The sequence below is a fragment of the Jaculus jaculus genome, chromosome 11 (assembly GCF_020740685.1).
Source record: "Jaculus jaculus isolate mJacJac1 chromosome 11, mJacJac1.mat.Y.cur, whole genome shotgun sequence".
Taxonomy (NCBI): domain Eukaryota; kingdom Metazoa; phylum Chordata; class Mammalia; order Rodentia; family Dipodidae; genus Jaculus; species Jaculus jaculus.
In genome coordinates this window covers 95,195,262-95,202,161 of record NC_059112.1, presented here as the reverse complement: position 1 = coordinate 95,202,161, position 6,900 = coordinate 95,195,262, and the positions used below count along the sequence as shown (strand labels likewise).

General features: G+C 40.6%; 1 protein-coding gene across 1 annotated transcript in view; it reads left to right on the top strand.

The window, feature by feature from the left end:
• LOC101606926 (centromere protein P) overlaps positions 1–6,900 on the top strand; it is a 227,992-nt gene that overhangs the window by 116,459 nt on the left and 104,633 nt on the right. The window lies entirely within an intron of this gene.

The following is a 6,900-nucleotide window of genomic DNA, read 5'->3' as shown; positions in this document are numbered from 1 at the left end:
TATCGTAGCCAAAACTTCTAGCTAAACTCTAGACGTCTACTGGAAGATTTGGAAGAAAAAAAAGAGTTTAATAATGCATGGCAAGTAGCCACTGAAGTTGCAGTCAATCACTCAAGAAATACCTGATGTGAAAAAAATATTTTATGAAATTCTAAAGTGAATAAATCTTACAAATTACAATTTCAAAAGTCACTCTGTACAGACAAATAAAACATTTATCAATCTCCATAATGAATACCATTATTAAAGTGTGACCAACCCCAAACTCCAGATGTACCTGAGGAACCATAATTTTGCTTTTCTCACAGTGATTAAAGTTACGACATTAAGCAGACGGTTCAAAAGTTTTTTGTGTTTTTTTTTAAAGCTTTTAACCCCAAGATAGACATGTCAGGGGAGCGGCAGACCAGACCCTGCAAGCTGCTTCCTGGCCCAAGCATCTGTTGTGATATACACAGGTGTGTGGCCAGGTAACTACACCTTCCCTCTGTCCTCATTGTGCCCTCCTTGGTTTTTAGGAGTTGCCATTTTCTGGGGGAAAAAAAAAATCATTATTCCTCATCTTCCCTCTTATTCCCATACAACACAGTCCTTTACGATTCTTTTCAACTCCTAAAGGTAGCCCCAGTAGATTACCTGATTGCTGTATAGATTTGTGAACAACTTTGCTGGTTAAAACTTTTTCCAAAGAGTTAGCATAATTTGCTCTCTCCTGTCATTAAAAAAAAAAAAAAACAAAGATCAGGCTGGAGAGATGGCTTAGTAGTTAAGGCGCTTGCCTGCAAAGCCAAAGGAACCAGGTTCCATTCCCCGGAACCCAGGTAAGCCAGGTGCACAAGGTGGCGCATGTGTCTGGAGTTGGTTTTCAGTGGCTGGAGCTGGAGGCCCTGGTGCGCCCATATTCTTCCTCCCTCTCCCTTTCCCTCCCTCAGTCAAATAAATAAAAATACACCAAAAAAAAAAAATTGCCAGACATGGTGGCACAAGCCTTTAATCCCATTCGAAGCTACCCTGAGACTACACAGTGGCTGAGCTAGAGACCCTATCTTGTAAAAACAAAACAAGCAAGCAAAACATCTGAGTGTCTGTTGTTCCCACTCTCCAGAGAAGCGGCACAAATGGTTAAAGCAAGGCAGCTACAGCCATGTAATAGTTACTCTCTTTTGCCTCACATGTGCAGGGACAGGCGCTAGCAGTGTGTTCACCCTCCTCACTCACGTAAAACCCCGGCTTTAGACCTCAGGTCTGACCATCGCACACACCTCACCACATCACACCAGTGCCGTGCCTCCAACCTTCAGCAGAGCTCTGGTGCTGTGGCAGCTCCCATGACACCTGAGGGTCTGGCTGACACTCTGCTTGGATCACAACACTCGTATTCTCCATTACTCAGTTGAATTTTCATTGCTAATGTATGTGTTAACTTGATGAATTGGGAAAAGTACAAAAGTATAAACTGTATGTATTTTTTTAATCCTTATGCCCCAAACAGCCAGCATCTACCCAAATTCCATGAGATCACAGACATAAGCAGGAAGTCTTTGGGTAAAACTCAGTTTGTCATACACAATGATTTATTTTTAATATCTTATTGAAACATATGTTACAAAGAAATAAGGATGTCATCAAGATTCAGCTCAATTAACTCGAGCAAACTGACTCCTGATCCAAAAACATCCCAGCATTTCCCCAGTCGCTTCTCCTACTCCTGAAGACAGCTGCTATTCCATAGCTTATTTCCTGAGCACTGTGTAAATGGAACCATACTGTGTATTCAACATTATTGAGGTTTTTTTTTTTTTTTGGGTGGGGGAGGTTCAAAGCAAGGTCTCACTCTAGCCCAGACTGTTCTAGAAATCACTATGTAGTCTCAGGGTGGCCTTGAACTCATAGCAATCCTCCTACCTTTGCCTCCCGAGTGCTGGTATTAAAGGCGGGGACCACCATGCCCGGCTACAACATTACATTTCTGAAAACCATCCATGTCATTTTGGTTAGCAGTAGCTCATCTCATTCTTGAACAGCATTGTAGAAATATGCCATACTTGGTTTATATATTCAACTGGGTTAAATGCCTTTTAAAGAACTGCAGTGAACATTTTAGAGGGTCATACTTAGGCATTTTAATTAGACAGTAATTGCTTTACAAGATTTTAGCTTCTCAGGAAATCAAGGTGTGCTTATTTCCCCAAGACAACAGTTGTCTGGTGTTCAGGCTCCCAGGTGGATGTTGGCTTTACTTTCTCCACATCACCTACTCTGCACACCCCTTGAGTCTAGAGCGAGGGAAGGCAGTTCCTGTAAAATTGTGTCTAAATTTATGTTACAGCCACTTTCTCTTCTCCCCATTGAGAGCCTTAAGCTCATCTTCTTGTAACATTTTGCCTTCATCTTCGTTATAGGCCCTGGAGTATGATGCTGGTGAGGTGAGTAAATTATACGTGACTTATTCAGTCTCTTCTGTAGACAGTGTGGCAGAAGTGTGCCCCAGGGTCTAGCCCTCCTTGGTCCTGCAGGCGTGTTCTGGAAAGCCTCATCTCACCTCTGCCAGACGAGGTTCAGCAGATGCAAATTGAGACGAAGTTCTTGTTACCTTATTAAACACAGCCGTGTGCCACATCTCCTCCAGGTATTCTGCGAAGAAAATCAGCTATGAATAGGACCCCTTCCTGGTCTTGTGGAGAGGACCTAGTTTTCTCCACGTTTGGGTTCTTTTCCCCCTGTTTGGGCTTTAGTCTAAATATTAAAAAGCTAAACCGGGCGTGGTGGTGCACGCCTTTAATCCCAACACTTGGGAGGCAGAGGTAGGAGGATCGCCGTGAGTTCAAGGCCACCCTGAGACCACAGAGTTAATTCCAGGTCAGCCTGGACCAGAGTGAGACCCTACCTTGAAAAACCAAGAAAAAAAAAAAAGCTAGTTATAATATCTTTAGAAGTTGATATTGTATTGTACATAAGGAGATTAATTACAAAACTAAAAAGGTAATCTCTTAACTAATACTTTGTAAATAGAAACTGACTACAGTAACAGGAAATTCAATGTAATTTTTTTCTGTTTTGATCCTGCATATTCCAATGAATGTAAAAATAGATTTCTAATGCTGTACTGACATGGGATCTCTTTGACCCTATCCAGCCCTTCTCCTGGTCTAGATGCATATAGCAGGGATCAAAGTCCAAGTACAAATGAGAACAAAGGAGGACCTAAGAAACTATTTCATGAAGTTAGAAATTTTAACAGGTGAGATAGGTGCTGTGCTGCAGGAACTAAGGTAGAGGTAGGCTGTGGGCGCATTGAATGCCTTCCAGCAGTTTATGTCTTAGTATCTCCTGTTTCTTCACCTTCTAAGGAAATTGGAGTGCACTGTGTAATATTCTCTGTAGTAGTAGATGCAGGGATCATCGTTTGCCCATGCATTTGGCCCACAAGTAGTGGAGCTGCTGTAGAGGAAAGTAAGATGGGATGAGAGGTTGAGTTGGGTAAAGGCTGTGAGGATGTGTGTGTCGTGCAAATGCCACTTTGAGAATGTCTGAGGCCATTGAATTTTAAGATGTATATATGCATAGCACAAGGTTATCTTGTTTCTCTTGAGACAGTCTTACTACAGCCCAAGCTAGCCTAGAACTTGCTATGTAACCCAAGGCTAGCCTCAAACTTGTGCTCCTCTTGACTCAGCATCACAGGAGCTGAGATTGCAGGTATGTACCAACATGTTTGATTAATGACATGAGGTTTTGCATATAGTAGACACCCATAAAAGCTTTTGTGAGGGAATGGATGGTTAAGATTTTGTGGGTTGTTTTCATACTTAGGCTCCTTACAATAGCATAGACACTTTGATAAGGAATTTATACTGCAGTTCACACACAAGGGACAGCAGTCAGCCTGTAACTTTTCTGGAGTATATGGCATTTTTTAATATCAGGAAATCATGTCACAATCCAAAATTACAGCACATCTTGAGCAATGCTCCCCATGCTCTGAGCACGTAACAGGCATCTCTTTCCTTCTCTGCTGCCCTGACTTCTTATGGACTCACAGCTGCGAGCCACAGAGCTGACCTCACTCTTCTACTCTTACTTAAGGGTTCCAATTCTGAAAAATAAATTATTGCCATATAGTTTTATTTAACCTAAATCTAGTTGAGTTTGTACAGTTCGGTTTATTATATTGCATGGACCTGAAATTTTTTTTTAATGTCTCAAAGGTCATTTTGCTTTGAGAAATCAGTATAAGAAATGGCTTTGTTTTTGAATAAATTTTCCAGGTCTTTCCTCTGAGAGGACCTAACAGCAGTAAGCACATGTAGCTTCCAGATCTGCATTTGTAATACTGTAATCACTAAGGAGGATTAAGTGCTTTTGGAGGAAATAGCTAATAATGGACCTGTGGCCCACAGATCTTGAACACCACACACTGCAACATAGAACCTCATTGGGACAACTGACATCTGAATATTGATGGTGTGCTAGTTAATGTTGAATCAATGTTAGATTTCTCAGATTTTATAATGGAAAAGTAATAATTGTCTCAGGGTTGCAAGGAAATATCCTTGTTCTTAGATGATTAATTCTCAAGATTCAGATGTCCAGACCGTCCCCCACTGTAGATGGATAGATATAGAGAAAAATATGTAGATGAATACAGATAAATATAGACTTAGAAACAAATATATACATGGATGTATAAGTGGATGGATGGGTTGGTGGGTGGATGGATGGATGGATGGACAGACAGACAGCCAAACAGTTATGGATATAGAAGAGACAGATGAAACAAATTGACAAAGTTTTGATAGGTTCACATAAGTGAGGGGAATATAGATTCATATTATATTCCTTAAGTTTTCCTGTAGCCTTAAAAATGTTAATGAATATATGGACTAAATCCTTAAAAATTGACAGAGGAGAGGCTGGAGGAATGGCTTAGCTGTTAAGGCATTTGCCTGCAAATCCAAAGGACCCAGGTTCAATTCCCCAGGACCCACGTTAGCCAGCTGCATAAGGGGGCTCATACATCTGGAGTTCATTTGCAGTGGCTGGAGGCCCTGGCATGCCTGTTCTCTCTCTTTCTTTGTCAAATAAATAAACAAATAAAAATAAAACATTGAGGCTGGGCATGGTGGTGAACACCTTTAATCCCAGCATTTGGGAGGCAGAGGTAGGAGGATCGCTGTGAGTTTGAGGCCACCCTGAAACTACATAGTGAATTCCAGGTTATCCTGGGCTAGAGTAAGACCCTACCTCAAAAAACCAAAAAATTAAAAAAAAAATTTTAATGACAGAGGAAACTATTTGTCTTAATTTTAACACTTTAATTTACCCTGTCTATAGCAAAATTTAAGAAAATATTGTATTTATTCATTTGAGAGAGGGAGAGAGAATGGTCACTTCAGGGCCTCTATCCACTGCAAACGAACTTCAGATGCACGTGTCCCCTTGTGCATCTGGCTTATGTGGGTACTGGGGAATCAAACCTCAGTCCTTAGGCTTCACAGGCAAGTGCCTTAACCACTAAGTTATCTCTCCAGCCCATAGAATTTTTTTTGGTGTTGTTTGTATTTTCAAGATAGGGTCTCACTGTAGCTCAAGTTGACCTGGAATTCACTCTGTAGTCTCAGGGTGGCCTCAAACTCATGGCGATCCTCCTACCTCTGCCTCCCAAGTGCTGGGATTAAAGGCATGTACCACCACATCTGGCCTGCTAGAATATTTTTAATACAATTTATTTTACATCAATTTGACTTAGCCTTCACAGGGATACTTGACTTGCATATATAAATCTCTACAGGACTTAAGAGACATTTTGTAATTCTCTTGATACATGCAAAGTGTTTTATGTGTGTATTTTTCTTTAGAGGGTCCATCATAGCTTTTGTAACATTCTCAAAGGGATGCCCTAACAATTTATAATGCATTCTTTCTTTTGGGTGTTGTAATATTACTTGAGTTAGCTTTCAGCAGTTCACATATAAATTTGGTATTTATGAATGTAATGCCTAATTTTTGCAAAGCAATGAATCTCCAGCTGATCCCAACTTACAAAAGGATTTGCTTATATCCACTGATAGTTTGATGTAAGTTTATTTGACCAGAGAGATTATTACTTAGAAACAAACCAGAACATTTCAATAACATGATGTATTCATTTTCTTTTCCAAACTAAGACTCATTCAGTGCAGTCACATGTTATTTTTAATACAACCCTGCTTTCCCTGGTGTGGGACTCACATTCTTCACATTCTATGCAAAGGAAAAAAATAAGCTAGTGTGTAAGTTTAGATTTTATCCATTTATATATAAAAGAAACATAACTTCACCGAAAGACAGTCATGCTTATATTCTCTTGGTTTTATAATCATGAAGATATCCTCACTAAGTGAGAAACATTTGCTGTTTTGCAAACAACAGCCTGTGACAGAGGAAACTCCAGCAGGACGCACAGTTTCAAATGTCGCCTTCAGGACGGCAAAGCAGAGGCATGTGGGAAGTCCGCTGAAGCCTTGCTGGGTGACTGAGATTCGAACTTGTGTTGCCCAGAGCTATGCACTTTGCTGAAGATTTCCTTTTGTCTGAGAATTTTTATAGGTGCTCCCGGTTCATTTGGGTTGGGTTCAGTTGAAGCTGATTATCACTGGACCAGATGTGAATCAGGAAAGGAATAAATTTACCAAAGGGAAGCCTGCCTTATGTTTGCTGTACAATGGAAAGGCCTGGTTTGTCGGTGCAGACTGTCATTCTAGAGACCAGCAAGAAGCTGTTGGAAATTCAAACAGATGTTATTTCTTTCTTTTACTTCCTTATTTTATTACGAATATACTTTGGATGGACATGTTATGTGTTGGTACTATCATTTCCCTCCGTCCTGCCCCAGTTCCGCTGAGGGCCCTCTTTAGTGGG